Source organism: Culex quinquefasciatus, chromosome 3, assembly GCF_015732765.1.
Source record: "Culex quinquefasciatus strain JHB chromosome 3, VPISU_Cqui_1.0_pri_paternal, whole genome shotgun sequence".
NCBI lineage: Eukaryota > Metazoa > Arthropoda > Insecta > Diptera > Culicidae > Culex > Culex quinquefasciatus.
The window spans coordinates 11,792,572-11,816,192 of record NC_051863.1 but is presented as its reverse complement, the minus strand read 5'-3'; the positions used below and the strand labels follow the sequence as shown (position 1 = coordinate 11,816,192).

The 23,621-nt window shown below is 34.1% G+C and overlaps 1 protein-coding gene across 4 annotated transcripts in view; it reads left to right on the top strand.

The window, feature by feature from the left end:
* Window positions 1-3,358: 3,358 nt before the first annotated feature.
* Window positions 3,359-23,621, top strand: part of LOC6041189 — a 141,718-nt gene continuing 121,455 nt past the window's right edge. Inside the window, exons 1-3 of one of the 4 annotated variants that reach the window (XM_038264159.1) lie at window positions 3,359-3,708; window positions 7,058-7,251; window positions 7,487-7,996. The gene's annotated coding sequence lies outside the window, so the exon portion shown is untranslated. The other 3 variants (XM_038264156.1, XM_038264158.1, XM_038264162.1) reach the window with 3 other exon arrangements.

The window sequence follows — 23,621 nt, the reverse complement described above, 5'->3', positions numbered from 1 at the left end:
CGGCCATTTTTGGACCTCTCGATTCCCGGGAAATTTGGTCGAGACTCCCGGGAAATTTTATACTTACAAATATCGACCCAAAATTAAAAATTTAATCAGAAAAACATTTGAAAAATTCAAAATTGTTTAGAATATTGGATGTCCAATGTTCGATTCTCAAATTTTAATAAGCCAATGCTTTTCTAATCTTCTTATTCTAAAAGTGTAAATTTAAACTTTAAAAAAATTCTAATAACTATAATTGAGAGTAACCAAAAAATGTGGACCCCAAAATTTACCTTAAAAGCAGTAACACACCAGGAATTTTCATTCATTTATTATTTTTAAGCAGGAAAACCTTTTCAAGATAAGTTTGATTTCCATAACCTCTATCAAGCATAGAAAAATTCATAATCTTGTTTTTTTTATTCTCGCTGTATCGAGGTAATTTCCTTTTTTGATGTCAATAAGTAATTTTGTGTTTTGCATATTAAATTATATTTATGTTGGGAATAAAAATAAGGCATAATTTGTAAAGTTAGTGTCCGCTAATTGTGAACATTTACAACCAACAACACATTACAGCCCAAATCGTGCATTCCACTTTTTCATCAAATTATGATCTCTGGTGCTTTTCGTGTAAATTATTTTCTAACGGTGCTCTGTTAGGTGAATTCATCATAATAAACTAAACAAACATTATTTTGTTTGATTTTGAATCGGCCTGATGATGCTAATGATTTTAACGACTACAAGGAAGTAGAAGACAACGAAGAAGAATCCCAAACAGATTCAGACCGATTTCACCTTAAGAAGGAAAAAATCAAATTAAAGTTTTTACGTTGTGTCGTTATTTATCAAATTGCAAAAATGCCATATTGCATAAATGGAAAATTATATATTAGTTATATTTTTACTTTCAAAAAATCTAATAATAAGTTTGTCCAACTTTTGAAAAATCACTCAGTGCGAATGAAGATTCGTAAACATTTTAAACTGCAATTTCGAGTCCCAAAAAGGCTCAAGAAACGATTTTGTAATTGTAGATTGAAGTAAAAAAATTAAATGAAGAAAAAGTTCCATAAAACAATGGTTACTTAAATTTACATTTCATTGGATTAGTATGAATTAATTGTATCTGAATTCATTAAAAGAAACGTTTTTTTACTTTTATTTTTAAGTTATTGACACTATTGGCTAGTTTAAAAAAATCCCGGGTCCCGGGAATTCCCGGGAAATAGCAAAACTCAACTCTCGATTCTTGGGAAATTGAAAATCTCGAGAGTCGTCACCCTCTATTCTCATCATTTGAATGCAAAAAGTGTTCAAAAATGCATGTTACACTAGTTCAGTTGTTTTGCAATCAGACGCACGGTAATGCATTTTGAATTGATTTCAGCTGATTGCACTAAAATTTCCATTGAAATTGTGATGTTTTTTTAAAAAAAAATTTTTTGCCCCTTGATTGATTGGAGCAACAAAAACTTTAAATAAAATTTGTACCCGCCTTATGTGTTGTTGAAAAAATCACAGCACGGTAATGTTTTTAATTGTTTTACCCGAGGTTTTTGTGTTTTTTAGAAAGTTTTTTTTTTTTATTGAAATTATTCAAAAAAGAAAGTTTCAAGGTATCGATTTTTTTACGTTTGTATGGCACTTTTCCTGCACTGCTGCCAAAGTGTATATATTTTTGTTTGGACTAATGATTCAAAAAGACTTTTTTGGTTAAAAAAAAATTTTAGCCAAAAAAAATCACAGAAATTGATTATTCTTGGAAGAATCGTTGTTTTTGAATTCACAAAACCTTTTTTCAAAGAAAATTAACGAGCGTTTACATAAATGTTGATAACAATGTTTTTTGCAAATCTTTTTTATAAATTCAATAAATTATATTAATAATTTATCTTATTCTAAAAAGTAATAACGATTTTTTGCTTTTTGGGTGTTTCTAAAACCGCCTTGGGTCAGGGATATTAAAAAACACACAAAAAGCAAAAACTGAAAATTTGGTTTATCCAGGTTTTTGAGAGTTTTTTAAGCGAAAATGGCGTTCGAATGTTGAACGTCCGAATTGTTAAAATCGCGCAGTAGCACCAACATTAGAAAAAAATGCGGCTGTCATGCCATGGAACACTTTTTTCGTAATGTTGGTACCACTGCGTGATTTTGACATTTCGGGCGTTCACCATTCGAAAGCAATTTTCGCTTAAAAAACTCCACAAATATAGGACACCGAACACAGAAATGCATAAAATATATTTGAAAGAAGCGTACATCGATGAAAAAAAATGCGAAAATCAGTCGTTACACAGTATAATTCTTCAAAAAAGAGTTTCATATAAATGTTATGGTAAAATCTTAGAATTTCAGTTAAACCTTTTTTCTCACAGTTTTTTTAAGTTTATTTTGTCAAGAGGCAGCGATTCACTCACAAAATTTATTCATCAAAAGATTATCTTTTGACGCTCACCAAAAGATCAATTCAAAAATGAAATTGTTTCTCCTCTCTCATACACAAGGCCTTGGAAAAATTTCGCTTCGGATAATCGAAATTACGGACAATCGAAGCACATACAAAAAAATCGTTGTTTTATTTTTGATTGTTTTGATGGCGGCCAAAACGGCGGCGATCAACCATTGACAACATGCATTTTGTATTTAATTTAAAAGGAAATCAACCAGCAAAATTTTAAAAATAGTGTCGCTGAACTTGATTTTGATGTTTCAAATAAGGAATCAATAATTTGTGTTGCGTTTTCCAAAAAAATCATATCCAGAAAAGGTCATATAAGCTACACTCAAACCCCGATGGTTTGACACCAACTGTTGTCAAACGAACGGGGTCACTTTTTAGTTTGACACCCTTTTTACACTGAGTTCACACTCACTACCAAACGTTTGTTTTGATAGTTTGCGTGAGCGCCGTGTAAAAAGTGACAGTTCGTCACTTTTTAGTTTGACTTTGACCAACCATCGGGGTACAATCTAAAAAAAGTGTCAAACGAAAAAGTGACCAACCACCGGGGGTTGAGTGTATTGTCTTTCATGTGTTATAGGACCTAATAAAAAAAAAGTCAAGATATTCATGTTTATTTTTTTTGTTTTTCCCAGATTTTCACATGTTTGCTCTAGTATTTGATTCAAAATTACACGGTTTAGTTTTAAACTAAAGTATTAAAAAAACCGTAGCTTACGCAAAAAGTAAAAAAATAAAAAAAATATAATTAAATAAAAAAACAAAAATCAAAACAAAATTGGCAACAATGCCCATCAAGAGAGAGCGAAAAAAAGCTTCTGGTGGAACTTGCTCTCTCAAAGCTCACCACTCCACACAACAACACAAGTTTTTGAATCGCTTTCATTCAGTTTCGTTGCAACCGTCGTCGAGAGCCGTCGTCTCGCTGGAACAGTGTCGAGTTTTTTAGGGGGAAATTGGACTGTGTGTTGTGGTGGTTGAATTTGACGTTTTTTTTTTTTGGTGCGTTTTGGACACTTTGGACTATTTCGCTGCCGTGTTTTCGGTTTTAATTTGTGTGAGGAAGAACAATTTGAAGAAAATCACAAAATTTAAAGAAACATTACGAACTTTTGCTGAAAAACTTTTTCCGAGTAATTTTTGTGTTGTTGTTTTTTTGTGTGTGCTTTGAGAGTGTTGTGTTGAAAATTTCGTCGTGAGAAAGTTTTAGCAAAATCAGCGGAAAAGTATCGCCGTGAGCCGCGTTTGTGAAGGTAAAAACGAATTTAGCGCTCTTTTTAGAGAAAAATATTTTGCGTTGCTTGCAGCTAAAAAACACCAGACTGTACAACTTGCGCGAACAAACGAAACCAAGTCTCAGTTGACAGCTGTTGCTTTAGTTGACGCGCAAGGTGATTTTCGGTTGTCATGGCTCGTCATAAATACATGCGCGCGCCCGTACATCTCTGCTGTTGGGGGAGAGCTTTTACTACTACATTCTTGGACATTTATGAGACCAGATTTATGCTTCTCTCGGCATGAGTGTATTAATGCTTATGCGCATGCGCGTGTGAGACGTGCTCGATTTATGCGCAATGAAATGGCAATCAAATTGCGAATGATGAAGTACTGTTTGACAAATTGTTAGCAAAATACAGTCGACTCTCTGGCTGTCGATCTTATCGATGAATTCTTCAGTCTCTTCAATCTGCATACTTCAATTATCTTCATTCCTCGATATTTTCCCTTGCTAGAAGGATCTCTTCCTCGACGGTCCCTTGGATTCTGTTTGCTTTAAAAATCTCTTCCGGTTGTCAATAATTTCACTTTCTCATGGCTTGCATAGACATTTTTCTTGGTGAAACGAAGCTTTGAAGGGTGTTTGACAATAGTTTGTTTTTGTTTGATGGACGTTGCCATGATTCTCTCTCATTGCTGGGTATTAAGAAAAAGTATTTTCAATCGAGTCTTCATTTTGCATCGTTCTGTTGATGATTCCCTTCCTCGACGGTCCCTTGGATATGGACAATTTGACTCAATTTTTAGATGCCTCGTGCTCTCTTATGCTAACTAGATAGGAAAACCAGCAAGCTTAATACAAGGGAGCACAGAGGCATCGATTTGTAAAATGCTCAAAAGTGCCCTATTTGATGGTTTTTTTAAAAGTTAACAATTGATTGAACAAGAATTTTCCTTTAATATTTCCTTTTTATATAACAATCGCATTGACCATGAGCGGAAAACCTTTTAAAATTGCATTTTTCGGTTTTTTTTATTTTTGGATTTTTAATTGTTGGTTTTCAAACTTTATAAAATCATGTTATTGTTTTTATTTTGTTTTTGAACTAATTTTTTTCTGATTATTTTTCACACTTTTTTTTACTTTTACCATCAAATTTGAGTTCTGTCATTTTAGCCAAATTTTAAAAGTTGATGGCCTAATAAATAACAAAATGCATTTTTCTCATATTTGCCGCCATTTTGGCCGCCATCTTTGATTTAAAATCCGAAGTAAAGTTTTTCCAAAGCCTTCGAATAATCGAGTTTGGACTGTATTTCTGGAGTTTTTTTTGAAAAGGTCCAATAAACCAAATTTCCAGTTTTTGCTTTTTGGGTGTTTTTGAAACCGCCTTGAGTCAGGGGTATTGAAAAACACCCAAAAAAAAAAAAAAAAATATCTTTATAATTATGTCTCCCCTCTCTCAAAACTGGCACAAGTTTTTCCAGAAAACTTAACATTTCTTTGTACACTTTTTCAAATTTTTTTCGTGTAGATTAATAAAAAAAACTAAAATTAATAAATAAATTAACTAATAAATTAGAATTCATTGTCCTGTGTTAGTAATCGTTTTTGCATGCTTGGAGCCGTTCAGAAATATATCAAAGATTTGGGAAAATGTACAGAATCGCAAAAAATATATTTTCGTAGAACTTAGTTATTTTTACTTATGATTGCTGGACAGTTGTTTTGTTGTAAACACAGTTTCATTGAAATTTTGAAGCCAATGTATTTTTTTATTTTCAAAAATAGAAATTATTTTTATAGTGGCGTGCAGAAAATTTCATTAAATTTTTCCAAGATATCACGAGTTGAAAAATGAGGGCCAATTAGGTGATACTTTAAAAATAACTATTCACAACATTTTCTCAGTTTTTCGTAAAAAAGTATTTAAAAAAATGGCAAAAGAAATCAGCAAATTCAAACGGTGCACTTTATAGAAAAAAGTGTGAAGGGACCATCCATAAACCACAAAGAAACTTTCTTGGAATCCCCTGCAAAAAAAAAATCCATTGCATTTTTTTTGCAATTATGTTTTTTTTAATTTGTTTAGCATTATTTTTGATGTATTTTTAAAATTGCATTTTCTCAAAAAATCATATCTTTGCACCATCCTAAACTCTTGCGTAAAATATGCCTTTTTAGTCCCCTTAAAAAGTATTGTTTGTAGAAGAAGAATAAATTATTTGGGAAATTATTTTTTTCTGAAAAGTCCTAATCATAACCTAAAACATTGCCCATCGCAAAATCCATTCCCAAGATACAGATTTTTACTTGTTGCAAAATTGTATGAATCGTTGCTTGGAGAAACTAATGATGTAAAATAGCTTCTTTTGACATAGGAGCAATGTTTCATCCAAATAAAAGAACTAAAATAATATATCCCCTGGCTCGATTCCTTATGCAAAGTTGAGCATCTGTGCCAAATCGGTTAAACTTTTATGAATTTTTTTGAATAAATGAATGTAGAAAAGCAAACATTTCGATTTTTTCCCGGGAGGTGGTGTTTTTTGTGTCAATGTTGCGTCACGGGTGAAATTATAATGCGAAATTTAACGGTCAGCAATTTTGCCGAAGAGGGCAAAGGGATCCGAATTGATCCTGAAAAGTTATTAGCAATTTGAAGAAAAACCTAAATCGATTTTGCTCAAAATGGCTATATTTTGCCTAAAGAATCGAACCAGGGAATATCCCGAAAATATTGTTTTGTCACCCTAGTTGATAATTATTTTTGGGTATATGTGTCTGTTATTTTATGTTCAGGAAAAGTTGCGAACCTGCTAAAAATAGAAGAAAATCAAGTCTGTTAAATCATATTACAATAAAACAATCGCAATGTTTAGATTACCAATCTTAACATTAAGACCAAGATCGTCGTTCTTAATATTCCGATACAATATATTTGTGTATGTATGTTAGGGGGGGCACGAATTTTAATGCTACAAATACTGAAGCAAAAAAAATCCCTCTTCGCTCCCCAAATGACGGAAATTTGTAGCGGGTGCTGGGACACTTTGCATAGACGCCCTTGCTCCCATCACGTCACAAAGGGTATGGAGCGACGAGAAATTAATAAGTCCCTAGTCAAACCGCGTTTTAATGCAAAAAATTAATAAATTGCTAGACAACATTTCGCATTGGATCAACTTTGTTTTTTTTTTTTGTAATAAGCTTTCTGTCAATAAAGTCAAGACATTATTTTTTTGCAAAATTTATTTTCAATTTTAAATTTCTTCAAAATTCCAGCAAATCAAAAAATCTACCCTACTCAATCGCATTGCAACCTTACCTTTATCAGCACAAATTAATGACACCGATTTTCCTTTTTTCTCGTGCACTTTCAGATCGCCATAAATCGAAGCCACTTTGGTCCGTTTTACGCCGTCGAAAAACGAAGGAAAAAAAAACTTCAATTAAATAAAACTGAACCAAAGTGAGTGAGTTTAGCCGATTCCACCGCTGCAGCAGAGAAGACTTCGAAGAAGAAGAAGAAAACGAAGCAAATTCAAATCCAGATCCACAAAACTGCGCAAACCGGGTGAGTGAGTGAGATGTTTGCCGAGGGGAAGCCGCAGAACCATTCAGTGCCAAGAGGATAGCCCGCAGAAAGTTTGTTATTAAAGTTTGTTGCGATTTGGCCGGGGCAATAATTTTCGACTTGATTTTGGTGTGTTTTTTCGTTTAAATTTTCGCCTTTTTTATATCATTACTCGAAGTGATTAAAATTAATCGTCGTTTTTTTTTCTTGCGTTACATTTTGCCAAACGGAACAGAATTTCACATTTGCGTGCGTAAATCGGTTTAAAAAAGAAAGAAGTAAAAAAAACTGAAATCAGTGCCAACCAAGTGCACAGGAAGAAACTAAAGATACAAATTCAACCGAAATTAAAAAAGTGGTTCCAGATCCAGGAAAAAGTTGTCCCAAAACAGAAAAATAACCGATTATAATAATAGTAATTCAGCAAAAAGGAAAAAATAAAACTCACCGAAATAAACCATACATCAAGAAAAAGAAGAAGGAAAAGAGTCACAAAAGTGCGGAATTTTTCGGAACGTGTGTAAATGTGTGTGAGTTGATGTTGTTTTGCGTTTATATTTTTGACAGTGGTGATTTTTGTCTGGCTGGAAACGAGTTTTGATCGTCGTTGTCTGTCTTGTGGGCCTCTTTGGAACGTGTCAAGTTTTTTTTGTTCGTCCTCTGTGTCCAGACTTGAAGGTGGATTTTTGATAGTTTTTTTTTTCGTTTGGAGAGGAGAAAGAGCCGGTCGTAAAAGTCGTCACAGGTGAGTAGTTTTGCTAAAGCTGTGTAATAAAATTGGAAATAGAAATTTGGATTCAGGGATTGGATCGATTGGACCAGTTTTACTGGAATTCATGGGGATATCTTTTTTTTCGGGGTTTATCATTGGAACGTGGATGCTTAAATTTGACACCTTTGGCGTGGACGTTTGAAGGCATTTCTGTTTTCAAAACCGCGTAGGAGTTCTTTAAACTTGGTACTGTAATCAATCTGTTGAAGTCGAAAAAGGTATTTCGTCACAACCATAAATCGTTTTTTTTTGCAATAATCCCATCTTAAAATTATTCTTCTGTCACATTGCTTCAATATTTGAAATACAATGTCAACTTGAGTTTGGCAATAGTTTTTTCGTAATTGCAAAAGGTCTTTTTAGTTTTTGAGGTGCTAGTAAAACAGTTTGTATAAAACTTGTTTTTAGTTATTAGAAAAACATATTTTTTTATTTTAAGTAAAATTCAAAAGTTTTTATTCAAAAAAATCAACCGAAATGGAAACAACTTTTTATTTTATTCAAATTTAGACTATTACAACACATTTTGGATGCTTTTTCGCAAAAAAGGAAAGAAAAAACATTTTTTTATAAACGGATTTTCTCATAAATAAAAATTTAAAAACAATAAAATACTATCAACTCGATATCTCGACGATGATTTTTCAATTTTATTATTTAATTCTATCTTTTATAATTAAATTGAAGCAAATTTATTAATTTTAATCCTGGAAGGAAATTTGACAAAGCATATTTTTAACGATTTTTTGATTCGTTGAAGCTTTTCATAAATCATTTTATGAAGGGTTATTGTTTTCTTTCAGAATTAAAATTGTAAACTTCCTTTTTGAAGCTTTATAACAAAATGGTTAAGTTGCGATTCTTATTAAGAGTTTCAAAAGTTTTATTGTTTGATTGTGGATGATTTTTCATACGATTTGCAATCACTCTTTCGGTGAGAAATGCTAATAATTCTATTCTTAATAGGAAAAGTCGGGAAATAGTCCAAAACCTGAAATATTATAATAAATAAATCAAGCAAAATTAATTTTATTTTCAATGTCAAACAGTTGTTGTATGCTCAGACTTACATTTCATTTTTTTAAATTATTTTTGAGGAATGGTGATCTGGCAACACTTTAACACTTGTAGCCCCAACGGGATCAAAAAAGTTGGAAATACAACTTCAACGGCTCTTTGAACCCTTGAAAAAAAAAGTTGGAAATGTCTTTTTTGTTGTATCCTAGGGTAGACGCATCTGTTCTGGATCCACCTTGTTGGAGGTGATTGTTGATACAGCCGGTTGAAGTTGCATTTCCAACCTTTTTGCTTCGCGTAAGTTTTGACCCCGTTGGTGCTACAAGTTTTAATGACATGTTGATACCAAATATGATGTAAATTTGTATGACTATGGCAATATAAATGCAAAAAAAAATCCAACAATTTACAGGTGGATTTGATAGCTTTTGTTATCTCAACAAAAAAAAAAGCAAATTCATAAAATTTCTTCTCAGCTTGTTAACTTCCCCACGTAACGTTGACCGTCAAAATATTCCAAAAACTCTCGCGCCCACCAAAATTGCGCAACGCCAAACGTATTTTTTTTGCGAACCCACCGGAGCGGTACCGATTCCCCGGTTCGTCGAATTTGTTTTAATTTTCACGACCACACCACTGCCGCCCACGTGTGAGTTTGCACGCGAACCCTCGAATGCCAAGGTCATTATCGCATCGCACCGCAAGTCGTTGTGTGTGATGCATGCACCGAAACAGAAAATTTTGAAGACTCTGGCTTCTGGCCAACTCTGGTTCAGCAAACCGGAAAGTGAAGGTCAACCCGGAGTTCAGCTGAGTTGTCTTCCGTCGACCGGAAACTCATCTGAAATTTCAATTTTTTGGGCGTTGGCTGTAGAGATTCATAATTTTGCACTTTATGACTGTGGTGAATCATTTAGACTTGAAAAGTTTACCGACAAAGGTCAGAAAGCTGAGCAGATTTCTTGCCGTGTACTCGTTTGGAACCAACACCAATACATGCTTATTTCGGACGCGTCGCGGTTTTATTTGTGTTTTGCTCATTAGGCTATTTTCTAGCGGTAATATCTCTGTAGCTTATGAAATTTAATACCTCCGACCTCCAAGTTGCTGGTGGTGCAGAATTTAATTGCGTCCAACATAAGTCACACTTTGGCAGTGAAGTTGTTAAACGCAGTGCCATAAAAACGTTGACCGAACCTCCGAAAACAGACGATGACTTGAGCATTCATTAATGCGTCGTCAAGAACGGTGAAATCTCGGTGGCACCTTTCAGGTATTGAAAAAACACTTGCCTGTTGTGGCTTTGCAGTGACGTAGCGTTGATGGATCATCACTGGAAGTGCTAACGAGCTATCCGGAGGTACAGGTCCAACGCCGGCTGTGCCACAGTCACGAAGCGACCTTCCCACAGATGCATCATCGTTGGTCATCGCAGCGGGGCTTGATTCATTAAAACGTGAAAGTTACTGAAATTCCAGGACGAATTGTCACAGATTTGATTGTTTGGGGAGTCACCAGCTGAGCAATTCTACCAGAAATGAGCAAAATAATTGGAAATTTATGTATCATTTTTTGTTTAGGGACCATCCATAAACCACGTGGACACCTTAGGGGGTTAATCCACATGCCTGGTTGGTACCTTTCTCAGTCCTAACCAAAAAAGATAACGCAAAATATTTGAAAATTTAAATCTTTGGACACTAACTGCGCTGAAAACATAGTTTTTATTGCATTGATCCTTGCACTGTAACTTGGATTTGGCCCGCACTTTTCTCTCGCACTTTTGACAATAAAATTTCAAAAAACTAGGCAACCAGCAGTTGTTTATTTACATTTCCAATCGCAGTTTCCACCAAACTGGACATTCGCACTTTAAAATTGCGATTGACAGGTGAGCAACATCGGCTCGCTTTGATCATTTTTTTAGAAAATTAAAATTTCCCAAGCCAGTTTGACAAGTCGCAATAGTGCAAACGACAGCAATAATTTAGTGCGAAGTCCTAGTTAGTGAGAATTGCGCAATATGGAGCCAACTTAGTTTTATATCCGGCATCAACAAATAAATCAATATCATTTAAATGGTCATTACTTGAGACCGGGTTGCTAGGTTTTCAAACTCGTTGGGATCTTAGGCTCGTTGGGAAGGTCTTTTGATTACCTACCGAAAGATAGTTCGAAGGATGATTCGGACATAGTTTTCGGGCAGATAAGTGAGATCCGGATTCGAGAAAGAACATGAATATTACTTAAGTGGTCATAACTCGAGACAGGATTGCCAAATCTTCAAATTTTCAAACTCAATAGAAAGGAATTTTAATAAACTAATCCAAGAAGGGTCAAACAGTGGATCCGGACCTTATTTTTATTGCAATGTCTTAGATCCGGCATCTAAATTCCAGCATAAGATTCTCAACTTTGATAACTTTTTATACATAACTTTTGAAATACTTATCGTATCTTCAAGCAATTGAATAGCGCAGTATGGGACATCAGTCCGGATCAAACTCATGAAGACAAAAATACCATTTTTTTGAATACATTTTTCTTAGAAAATAGGCATCTTTAAAGCTGTTACGCAAGATTTGTAAATTTGTATGAATGTGCTGCCATTTAAAAAGAAAAATCATGATTTTTCGAAAATGGCGCAGCCGTTGACATTTTTTTGACTTCATTTTTTGAAGTAAAATCTAGTTTTATTTGAAATTGAAATATAACTTTTTTTTAACTTTTATTTTTTAAATGGTTAAAATTGATGAAAATAACAATTTTTATGCATGTTTCTATCGTGAAATTGTCTCAGGAACATGAATATCATGAAATTATCAACGGAAAATTTGATCTAAGGGGTCCCCGAGCAAAAATTTACAACCAAAAAAATCACTTAAAGAAAAAGTGTTTACTTAATACGTTAAACTGCCTTACCCAAAGCGTTCTCAGTCTCAGATGGTAGTCCCAGATGTCCTCTACAAGCTGCAGGTCGAAGCGAATTGATATCTGGATGGAACATTTTTTTATCTGAGTTTGAAAATTATGCTATTTTTCCACTAAAATGCCAATAACTCCCTTCAGATTCAACCAATTGGGATGCTTTTTCCTGCATTTTGTTGCATTTTCTAAGCCCTTTCAGATGCATTTTGAATTTTGAAATTAAATTGAATTTTGCCTAAGTTATAGCCTTTTTAAGATTTTTGACGTTTTTGAACCTCCAAACTTTGTGTCCCGATTTGCCATACTTCCCGTTGACCTAGAGTGCTCATATTTTGGCCAGATGCTAGTTTTATATGTACAAACAACCCCTGAAAATTTCAGGCAGATTGGTGAGGTCGATGCGAGATGGGTATGCTTTGCTCGTGGACTCGCTCTTAAATGTTTTCAAAGCTAATTTATGGGAAATTGTTATATTTTGCTTTTAAAGTGTTTTTGAATGTGCTTACTAAAATGAAAATTTTGACTGGCGACCTTTAAAAAAACTCCAAATATTTGCGGAGATGATCAAGCTTGGCTTCTGAATTCAACAGGATTATATTTTATATAAAATCTCCTTAGATGGATATAATATGAAAACGGTGCCCATTATCGATAAATTGACTTTGTTTTCGACGTTTTCGATAAAAGTTTTTAAAGAAATGGCAGCACTGACAAGTTAATCTGTACTACACCCAAAGGAAATATATAGCTCAAAATCTGCAACAGTGGATTTGCTACAGAAAATGTTTGTTTTTGCAGCAAGCTTATAGCTCAATTTTGCCCGCGAGTAAACATGTAAAGCGATCTGCAGTTCTCACCAACACATATTATGCTGGCGCGTCCCCGAGCAACACTCCAGGGAGAACAATATGTTCGCGCTCTGTCCTTCACTATTCAACAAGCTTCCGTGGCGCGGTGGTAGCGTGTCGGAAGAGAAGTTGATGGTTCCAATCCTCGTTCTGTTAAGTTTTTTTTTTCTGCAATACAATCAATCAGCCGTCGGTAATGTCGATAATTGTCGGTAACGGACAAAAATGTCATACCCCCTATATCGCAAAAAATGCATGAGGACAGATTTCATGCAGATTCTGATATACTTTCATGCCGCCATGTATCACAATCATGCTATCAGTATATAGCATGTATAGCTCAATAGATGGCAGTTTTTGGTCATCTTCAACACATCTTAAATGTGTTTTTTTTCTCAGAAACACAGAAATATTTTGATAGCATTTTTGTACGGACAGCTACCGAATTGTTTGAAGATTTGTTTGGACGAACCAACCATTCAAAAAATGCCCCTCTGGTGATAGTGAATGTACCGTCTATCAGCTTAAAAGTTTGCAAATTAAATTTATGAAGTAAATTTTTGTTTAACTTAGTGTATTTTCCTTAATAAATTTCATACAAATTTGACGTTGAGAAGAAGAAAAAAATCCAATTTTGCTCTTGATGTTTTCATAAAAATACCACAAATTCAATTTTGAAGTAGTAATAAACTTGTTTTACTGAAAATGTATTTTTCATTTCAAACAAAAATATTGAACCAACTAATATCACTTCAGTTTATTGTATTAAAAAAGTTTAAGCTAAATAATAAAAAAAAGTTTCTAAAAATTGGCTTGTTCTTGAGTGAATTGCTTGGAAAAAATTACAAAAGGAAATGTAAGAAATTTTTGGCTTAATTTGTAATTTTCTGTTATGAAATCATGTTATTGACATTGTAATTTATCAAAGTTGAAATCTGTAGAAATGGGCATCCCCAACTAGATACAGACTAAATTTAACATGAAACAACATAGCACTCGGAATACCACAAACAATATTGCTGCCCCGACCGAGCAAGGTCGACTTCTTTGGAAGTCAGCAGGTGGGATGAACCAACGCCTACAACTCGTCGGATTCCTCGATGGAATTCTTTGCAAGAATGCTCTGGGGTTAGTTCTACGTCACCGCTACCCCTTGGCCGATGTTGGTTGACTCAAGCAATTAGAACCAAATCGCTTAATTTGGGATAACAGTCTAAAGTTCAGCAACGGTTAATCAACAGAACTTCATTGTTCAACCTAATGGCTTCCGCTGACGAGCATTTTCTCGAATTTAGCCAAAACGATCAATTAGAAAACGTTGCAAATCCTGGCTCAGAACTTAACAAATTTCAACCAGACCAACCTTTTCCCAGGTCGCTTTTTGCCCAAAATAAGACGCGACTGCGGCGACGACGGATTACGCAATCAAAATGCACATTTTTAAGCGTTTATTTTGTCTAAATTCAGTCTGAAAAAATGTTCGAAAAATCAACAATTTAAAGCAGCAGCGCGCGCGGTAGCTGTTGTCTTTTAAGCCACGTCAGGTTGACCAACAATACAATACACGGAACGTTTGAAGAATACGTAAAATAATGGGGAAATGAATTACGAGCCTGCAGTAATGAAGTCTCGGCGGGATTGGGGTGTACTTTTGTGATTTAGAATGACCAAAAACAGACAAAATGGCATAAAAACGATTATATTTAAGTAAAAGTGCATTGCCAAATACTCCCAACAATTTTTTTTTCTTTTGAAAATAAATATTTGTGTCTTATACAGTACTTGTTCGACAATTGAGCCAGCATAAAAATCAGACAAACGTTAAAAAAACAGTAAAAACCAAAATGAACGAGGGGTCAGTGGATGCAAAATTCAAGTTCAATAAATAAAATTCCTTTTATAAATTTTCATGAAATTTTAAGTTTTTTTAATTTTATTTAGAAAATTTCATGCATCGGTAGTCTCTCCCTGGGTGCTGAATAGTGGTTCGCAAAACGGCCTTAATTTTGAACTGTCAAAGTGGAACCAATTCACGGTTCATCAAAAGTAGAGAGTATTGTTAGCATCGTTAGAAGCAGCGATGTTTTTATCGATGAATTTATCTGCGACATCGCAGGATGACACTCTCGTCGCAGTTCTTCGTCATCCGTAGAAAAGAAAAACCTCTTCTAACCGATCGAAAAATGCCGAAAACTAGACAAAATAAAACACCTACTACTGATTGTAAAACAGCTCATTTACCAGTAAGAAAAAGTCATGCTTGTGCTTGAACAGCCTCCTACTTTGTAGATGTAAACAAAGTGGGATCATTCGAAAATCACGCTACGCATTCTCTCTATTTATCACCCAGGTCTCTCCAGTTGTCCAGTTTTCGATAATTTTGGATCTTTGTAAAGCTTTTTCTTGTATATATCTTAAAATGTATAGTTTGGTAGAGTCTTTTTAAGTATTTCTCGTCCGTTTGTCTGTGAATGCAATGTTGTTTCCAACTGAGGAAGCGTCATTAAGATTTTTTTTTTCCTGTTAAAAATTCTGCTACCGCGTTAGCGATCTCAACCGGGTGAGATCATCCCGGTAAAGATCGCTCCGTCGGATGACGCCGGACAAATCGCCGAAGTTTTATGCTAATTCATTGCGCGATAACGTTTCAGGAACTGGTTTCTGAATTATCGTGAAACACCGAGTCGTCGAAATCTGGCAGTTTTGAAGTGTGTTGAAAATCTTGTTAAATTGTGTTTGAAAAGTTTAGAATTATTTTCCTATCACATTAGACAACTTGATAATAGTTGTTCTTTATAAGGATGCAGCTGGGACAACATGTCTTACCCCTGCAAAAAAAGTAATTATTTTGATTTAGCGAGTTTTTTTTTCATTTCATTTTTTCAAATGCATATTTTGCGACTTGCTTTCCATTCAAATCGCTCATTTTTCGCATCATCGATTACGAAACCCTCGCTCTAAGCTCATTTTAATTGTCCCCACGTCACCTGGCCCTCGCCGTATAATGCAAACCCACCTGCCACCAGCTGGCACCTGTTGGGAATGTCGTGGCTTATGCAAATTCCTGCATAAATCACCCCACACCGTTGAATGGTCGTCGCAGAAAGATTTTAATCTCTGCCTCATTTCTTCTCTGTTTTTTTTTTGTTTCTAGCGTCGCGAGATTCACGAAGTTTGCAACTGTTTTGCAACAACTCCACCGCGCATATATATCTCCCCGGATCAGTGCCGGATGAATCTGTCATCATGCCGGGAGACTAGCGTGGTTCACGTTTCTATGAAAAAGACAAAAGTTGTTATTTTGTCTTGCATCAACCGGAATTTCGTTCTTTTATGTCCCCAGAAGCACTCCTGAAAATTTGAGCCCATTTGGTAAGGTCTAGGAGCTCCAGTTTTAATTTGAAATTTATATGGGATTTTGATTTATTTTCCATGGGAAACTATCTTTTTTTACATTGTATTAGGACTTTTTTTTTATAAATCGATGAAATGACTTGATTCTTATAGTAGGAGATAGGGTTTGAACTGGGGAACAACTTTGTAGAACATACCAACATGCTAGGAAGTGACCCTTTAAAGATACAGATACTTTTAGATGGTGGCTTTTGAAGGGGCCAGCCACCATCTAAAAGTATCTGTATCTTTAAAGGGTCACTTCCTAGCATGTTGGTATGTTCTACAAAGTTGTTCCCCAGTTCAAACCCTATCTCCTACTATAAGAATCAAGTCATTTCATCGATTTATAAAAAAAAAGTCCTAATACAATGTAAAAAAAGATAGTTTCCCATGGAAAATAAATCAAAATCCCATATAAATTTCAAATTAAAACTGGAGCTCCTAGACCTTACCAAATGGGCTCAAATTTTCAGGAGTGCTTCTGGGGACATAAAAGAACGAAATTCCGGTTGATGCAAGACAAAATAACAACTTTTGTCTTTTTCATAGAAACGTGAACCACGCTACGGGAGACTTGTGATGATGATCGTACTCGTTTGTTGGAGGAGGGTGACATCAAACCTTCAACCTTGTTAGAGTTGAGTCGGAATTAAGCAGTAAATCTTCTGGCAGCTTCACAATGGACCATCTCGTTACATGAGTTTGCTGGTTCATTTTAAAAATTTAAGCTGATTTGATAAGGAAACTTTCGCTATCGTTGATGGGAACAACAGCCCGAAATAGCTGGCCAAATTGCTTCAACCGAAGTGACGGCGAGTTGTGCAACAACAATCGTGTGCTTTCATAATTTGGCTAATCTCGCACAGATCTGTGTGTTTGCAGGGGATCAAATTTGCTTACAAGTTGGTGTTTGGTGATCTCCGTGGGACCTAGTGATTTATAAATAATAAAAAAGAATGTTCGAATGTTAAATACAAAACAACAAAACTTGTGATAAGGTCACCAAACCCCCAATCTTCATGACATTTCCAAAGATATGAAAAAGTGCGCCCCACACCACTGAACAGTTCAGCCGAGGTCAAGTAGCGTTGGTAATTTCGCGGAGCAAAAATCTTGCCCACATCAACAAGTACGTACAGAGCGGCTAAGAAACTCGCATACACGCGAAAAGAAAACACACCACACTTGACTCGCGCGCGATGAACTTTTGCGCCAGCAAGCAAACGTCTCGTGTGGACCACAAAAACAAACCGTGGAAACCTGCCTGGGAGGGAGTGGTGAAGTTGGGTTTAAAACCAAGCTGGTGAGAAGGAAGGAACAAACAAAAAAACGGAAGATTTGCGGCCAGCAAGCGACGAACTCGGGCGTGCGATGAGCATTGACCTTCAGAAGGACTTGTGTCGGTGAAGGAGGTCGCTTTCGACGAGATGGGTGACGAAAATCGGTGCCACGTCAATCATTAAACAAATTTAGGAAAGCAGACGCGTGCTAAAAAGCCTTTTTGACAACAGAGAGAGAGAGAGAGAGAGAAAAAAAAAGTTGTTTAAATATAATAGTAGTTTATGCAACAAGTTGCAAAAAGAGGATTTTTTCAGCACGAGTCGTACATTTATCCAACGAGGTTCACCGAGTTGGATAAATACGACGAGTGTTGAAAAAATCATGTTTTGCAACGAGTTCCATACAACATTTTTTGCAATTCCAAAAAACACACACTGAGTGAAATTTTATGTCAAATTTTCATGTATTTTGTCAATAAATCGTTTAAATAAAAAAAAAATGTTGAAAAGTGTTACTTTTCGAAACAAGTGCTGAAAAGTTCAACTTTTCAGCACCCATTTGAGTGTTGAAAAGTAGAACTTTTCAGCATTCATTTTGAAAAGTGTTGCTATTCGATTCTGTTATTTTTGGTACAGAAAAGTAGGCTATTTCCTCGTTCAAGAATGACAGGAAAAGTAAGTAGTTTCAAGACGGAATTGCAAAAAAAGCAATTTTTATCATCACATCGTGAACCGTTTCGCGACTTGCTGCTGCCAAATGGCGTCAAACAAACTTGAAGAAAAGAGCACTGCAGATACACATATACCTGCGCGTTGCGAATCAAGTCGGGGAACCTTAATTGGCCGGGTTCCCTGGAACGAGTCGCAGCGGCGGACAAGTTGTTGGGGCTTTCGCGTGAAACTGGTATTTTTGGGTGGCCTCTGAAGCGAGGTAGTTTCCCAAAAAAAAAGTGTAGCTACGCGAGACAGACACAGAATAAAGCGAGTTGTTGTTTTGATTTTGTACAATACTGAAATGGATTTTTTTTTACTGAAAATTGAGAAGTAAGTTTAAAAAATAAGTGTAAGTAAAACAGTTTACAATCGCTTGTTCAACTTTATTGACAACATAATAATGAATTTTTAATGCATCCAAACAACATTTCACTGAAAACCAATGATCACTAGCGTATCCACTCGGTTTTTGTAAATTTTCCAATACATTTTTTGTGATCTGACAGATTGATAAGATATCTAGAGTTATTTTTAATAGGGACTTTAAACATATGAAACACAATAGCTTAGAACAGGGGTGCTCAAAGTTTTTAGATGCCGGGCCAATTTTGAAGCTCAAATGAGCTTGCGGGCCATATGTATAAAATTGGTTATTTATATAATGAAATTACGTAATAAATGTAAAAGACTAAAAAATACATCTATTACTTGAAGTTTTTCTTAGAATTTCTGTTTTTTAACATTTTCGTTATTTAAAAGTAATAGAAAACGGAAAATGTCAGTTTTCCATCAGTTTTGTTGATATAATTGTTTTGGGTATTCGAAAAAGGGTATTTAGTTGAATGTACTTGTGTTTTCATTTCAATTTTTAGTATTGTCTATATTTTGAAAATGAAAACATAAAATAAAACAATTTATGCTACGGCATAATTTTATCTTTAAATTGTTTTCCATCATGAAAAATGGTTCAATTTTTTTCCAACAATAAGGCCGAGGCAAATATTATTGGTCCCTCAACTCTGGCCAAGGTTGAGGGGAGGCAAAAAAATAAAAGAAATATGAAAATTGAAAATACTAGAGATCCTAAATAGGGAGACTGGTCGAAGTGAATTTGACGTACCCAAACAGACACAAGTTTGACGTATCCAAACGAGCATTTGCCTTTACGCCCAGCAAAACTTATCAGTGTTGCCAAGCTCAAAACATACGTTGCCAGATCGATTTAGCCAGCTTAGACCAGTCTCCCTATTTAGGGTCTCTAGAAAATACAAGCCAGAATATTCAACATTTCAATGAAAAATTGTTGGAAAATGTTAGAAAAACACACTTAGATTTCTGGAGTTTTTTTTTGAAAAGGACCAATAAACCAAATTTTCAATTTTTGCTTTTTGGGTGTTTTTTAATACCCCTGACTCAAGGCGGTTCTAAAAACACCCAAAAATCAAAAACTGAAAATTTGGTTTATTGGACTTTTTCAAAAAAAACTTCAGATTTGAAATTGTAATTTTCAAAATATGTAAGACACGACGTAAAAAATATTTTTTTGCAAAAAACACTTTTTGTTGTTAATCGAAAGTTCACTACAATTCATTTTTTTTAATAAACCCGAGCATGCCCAAAATGATTCTAAACGCAGAGGAATGCATTTTAAATGGATTTCAGCTGATTGCACTTAAATAACAAAAGCTTTGAAAAATATTTGCAACCGCCTTATTTCTCCGATTTAAAAATTTTGTCTGTCTGTTTCAATCAGTTTCGTAATCCAACTGTCATGAGTTCGAATCCCGAGCTGGAATGTTTCTGAGTGTAAAGTAAGTTTGAAGCTCAGTTTATTGTAATGGTCATAATGACTTTTAAATTAATATGTATTGCTTATATTTTTGCTATTATAACAATTTTATTAAAAAAAAAACAAAGCAATCAAAAAGGTTATGTGTGGTGAGTCACCCAAAACCTCTTTAACGCAAATGGACCGACGTTTTACTTCCCCATCCGATAGAAGGCCAGGAGGATAAGGTGGGAATCGAACCCGTACCCCATAGTAACTCAGGGATCGGCAGCCGAAGCCGCTTACCACCGCGCCACGAGGCCCTCCCAGTTTTATACCTAAGTCAAATTTGAACGTTTCATTAACGTTTCCAAAAATATTTGATGAATATTTTGACAATATTTACTAGTTTCACCACGAGTTTCACTCACATTAAAACGTGTGAAAAAAGTTTCAATTAGAAAGATTTTTGAACAACATATTTGTATAGTAAAATAAGGATAAAAAAAGAATAAATCATTAGTTTAATACTAACAAAGAAACAAAAACAGATCAGCACTAAAAGTTTAAAATAAAGTTTAATTTTGAAAAAAGTTTAAAAACATTTTACAGATGGTCAACGGGCCATTTTACTTGATCATTCAAAATGGGTTCGCGGGCCACAAAATATCACCTCGCGGGCCACGTTTGGCCCGCGGGCCATACTTTGGTCACCCCTGGCTTAGAACCTTAAAAAAAAAACTCTAGATATTGATTTGAATGTTTGGCCATTTGCATTTCTGAGATCACCTCGAGATTTATAGTGTTTCTCAATTATTTTTTTTTAATCCGTCTGTTGACACTACCTTTCGAAATAAACATTAATTTCTACATTTTTTTATATTTTCAGTTTTTGTGTGATGTTAGTTAGACAACACAGAAAAAAAGTTGAGTTTTGGAATGTTGAAAATTTGGAAGGTTGAATATTACCTCTTTTTTAAGTAATATTACATAAAAAATGTGTAAAAATGTGAACCTGATGAATATTCATCAAAAACTGATGAAAATTCATCATTTTCTGGGGTAAAATTAATCATTTTTTTGCCACAAAATCTGTCACCATTTCCTGATGAATACTACCATAATTTTTTTTTTCTGTGAATATTATCATCTAAGTCTAATTAACTGAAAACATATTTAAATGCTACGTATGATTTAGCACGTTTGGAATTTTTTTATGTTGTTGTTATGATGTTTGTGGAATCTCGATGTACAGAACGGCAAAATGTTTAATTTTTTGCGAAAAAATTATCGTCAATACTTATCAATTATGAAAATGAACGATTGAAAAACCATTGACCGGTGCTAATTGTATTTTATAACACTTTTTTGTTTAAATGTAAATCCATGATTTGCAAATTTTATTTGTTTTTTTTGCCTGCCTGTTCAGCACAAAAACCCCTCTACAATAACAATAGTTTATATTTAATTCGCATTGTAATGAAAATTGAGATTCTTCTTCTCACTTTGATAATCCGACCAAATGATTCAGATTTACAGTCAATTAGAAAGTAAGGATATTTGGATAATAATTTAACAAAAATGTATCTTTTTGCAGTTCCAAAGTGAAACTTCTTACTTTTCTTGTCATTCTCGAACGTCGAAACGGCATACTTCATTCTACCAAAAAAAAACAGAATGGAAAATTACAATAACAGTGCTGAAAGTCCTATTTTTTAACACTGAAATGGGTGCTGAAAAGTTAAACTTTTCAGCACTTGTATCTCAAGTATCATTTTGCAATATTTTTTTTATTTGAGCGGTGAATTTACTTAACACATGGATGTTTGACATAAAATTCCATTCAATTTGGTATTTTCGGCAAAGTTATGTTATAAGTTATGATTAGGCTGGTACAAATTTTATTTTAAGTTTTTGTTACCCCCTTTCAAAGTCAACCTGATAAATTAGGGGGAGAAAAGGCCTTGACCTCGACCAGAGTGGCCAGAGAGACAAAAACTTTGAAAAGTATTTGTATCAGCTTAAAAACTATTCAGAAAAAATGATACACAAGAAATTTTTTTGACTTTTTTATTCCTCTTTAAATTTTTAAAGGTCGAATTCGCAAAATATTTATTTTTTAAATTTAGATACGATGCTGTTATATGTTTTAGGGGACTAAAAAGACATCTGAGCAGTTCTCTAGGATTTCGGTCATTCGATTTTTTTTGTATTTTTTAATCCGGCTGAAACTTTTTTGGTGCCTTCGGTATGCCCAAAGAAGCCATTTTGCATCATTAGTTTGTCCATATAATTTTCCATACAAATTTGGCAGCTGTCCATACAAAAATGATATGTGAAAATTCAAAAATCTGTATCTTTTGAAGGAATTTTTGATCGATTTGGTGTCTTCGGCAAAGTTGTAGGTATGGATACGGACTACACTGGAAAAAATAATACACGGTAAAAAAATTTGGTGATTTTTATTTACCTTTTATCACTAAAACTTGATTTGCAAAAAACACTATTTTTAATTTTTTATTTTTGATATGTTTTAGAGGACATAAAATGCCAACTTTTCAGAAATTTCAGGTTGTGCAAAAAATCATTGACCGAGTTATGAATTTTTTAATCAATTCTGATTTTTTCAAAAAATCTAAATTTTGGTCGCAAAAATTTTTCAACTTCATTTTTCGATGTAAAATTGAATTTGCGATCAAAAAGTACTTTAGTGAAATTTTGATAAAGTGCATCGTTTTCAAGTTATAGCCATTTTTATGTAACTTTTTTCAAAATAGTCGCAGTTTTTCATTTTTTAAAATTAGTGCACATGTTTGCACACTTTTGAAAAAAATATTTTTGAAAAGCTGAGAAAATTCTCTATATTTTGCTTCTTTGGACTTTGTTGATACGACCTTATGTTGCTGAGATATTGCAATGCAAAGGTTTAAAAACAGGAAAATTGATGTTTTCTAAGTCTCACCCAAACAGCCCACCATTTTCTAATGTCGATATCTCAGCAACTAATGGTCCGATTTTCAATGTTAAAATATGAAACATTTGTGAAATTTTCCGATCTTTTCGAAAACAATATTTTCAAAATTTTCAAATCAAGACTAACATTTTAAAAAGGCCAAACATTAAATGTTAGTCTTGATTTGAAAATTTTGAAAATATTTTTTTCGAAAAGATCGGAAAATTTCACAAATGTTTCATATTTTAACATTGAAAATCGGACCATTAGTTGCTGAGATATCGACATTGGAAAATGGTGGGCTGTTTGGGTGAGACTTAGAAAACATCAATTTTCCTGTTTTTAAACCTTTGCATTGCAATATCTCAGCAACATAAGGTCGTATCAACAAAGTCCAAAGAAGCAAAATATAGAGAATTTTCTCAGCTTTTCAAAAATATTTTTTTCAAAAGTGTGCAAACATGTGCACTAATTTTAAAAAATGAAAAACTGCGACTATTTTGAAAAAAGTTACATAAAAATGGCTATAACTTGAAAACGATGCACTTTATCAAAATTTCACTAAAGTACTTTTTGATCGCAAATTCAATTTTACATCGAAAAATGAAGTTGAAAAATTTTTGCGACCAAAATTTAGATTTTTTGAAAAAATCAGAATTGATTAAAAAATTCATAACTCGGTCAATGATTTTTT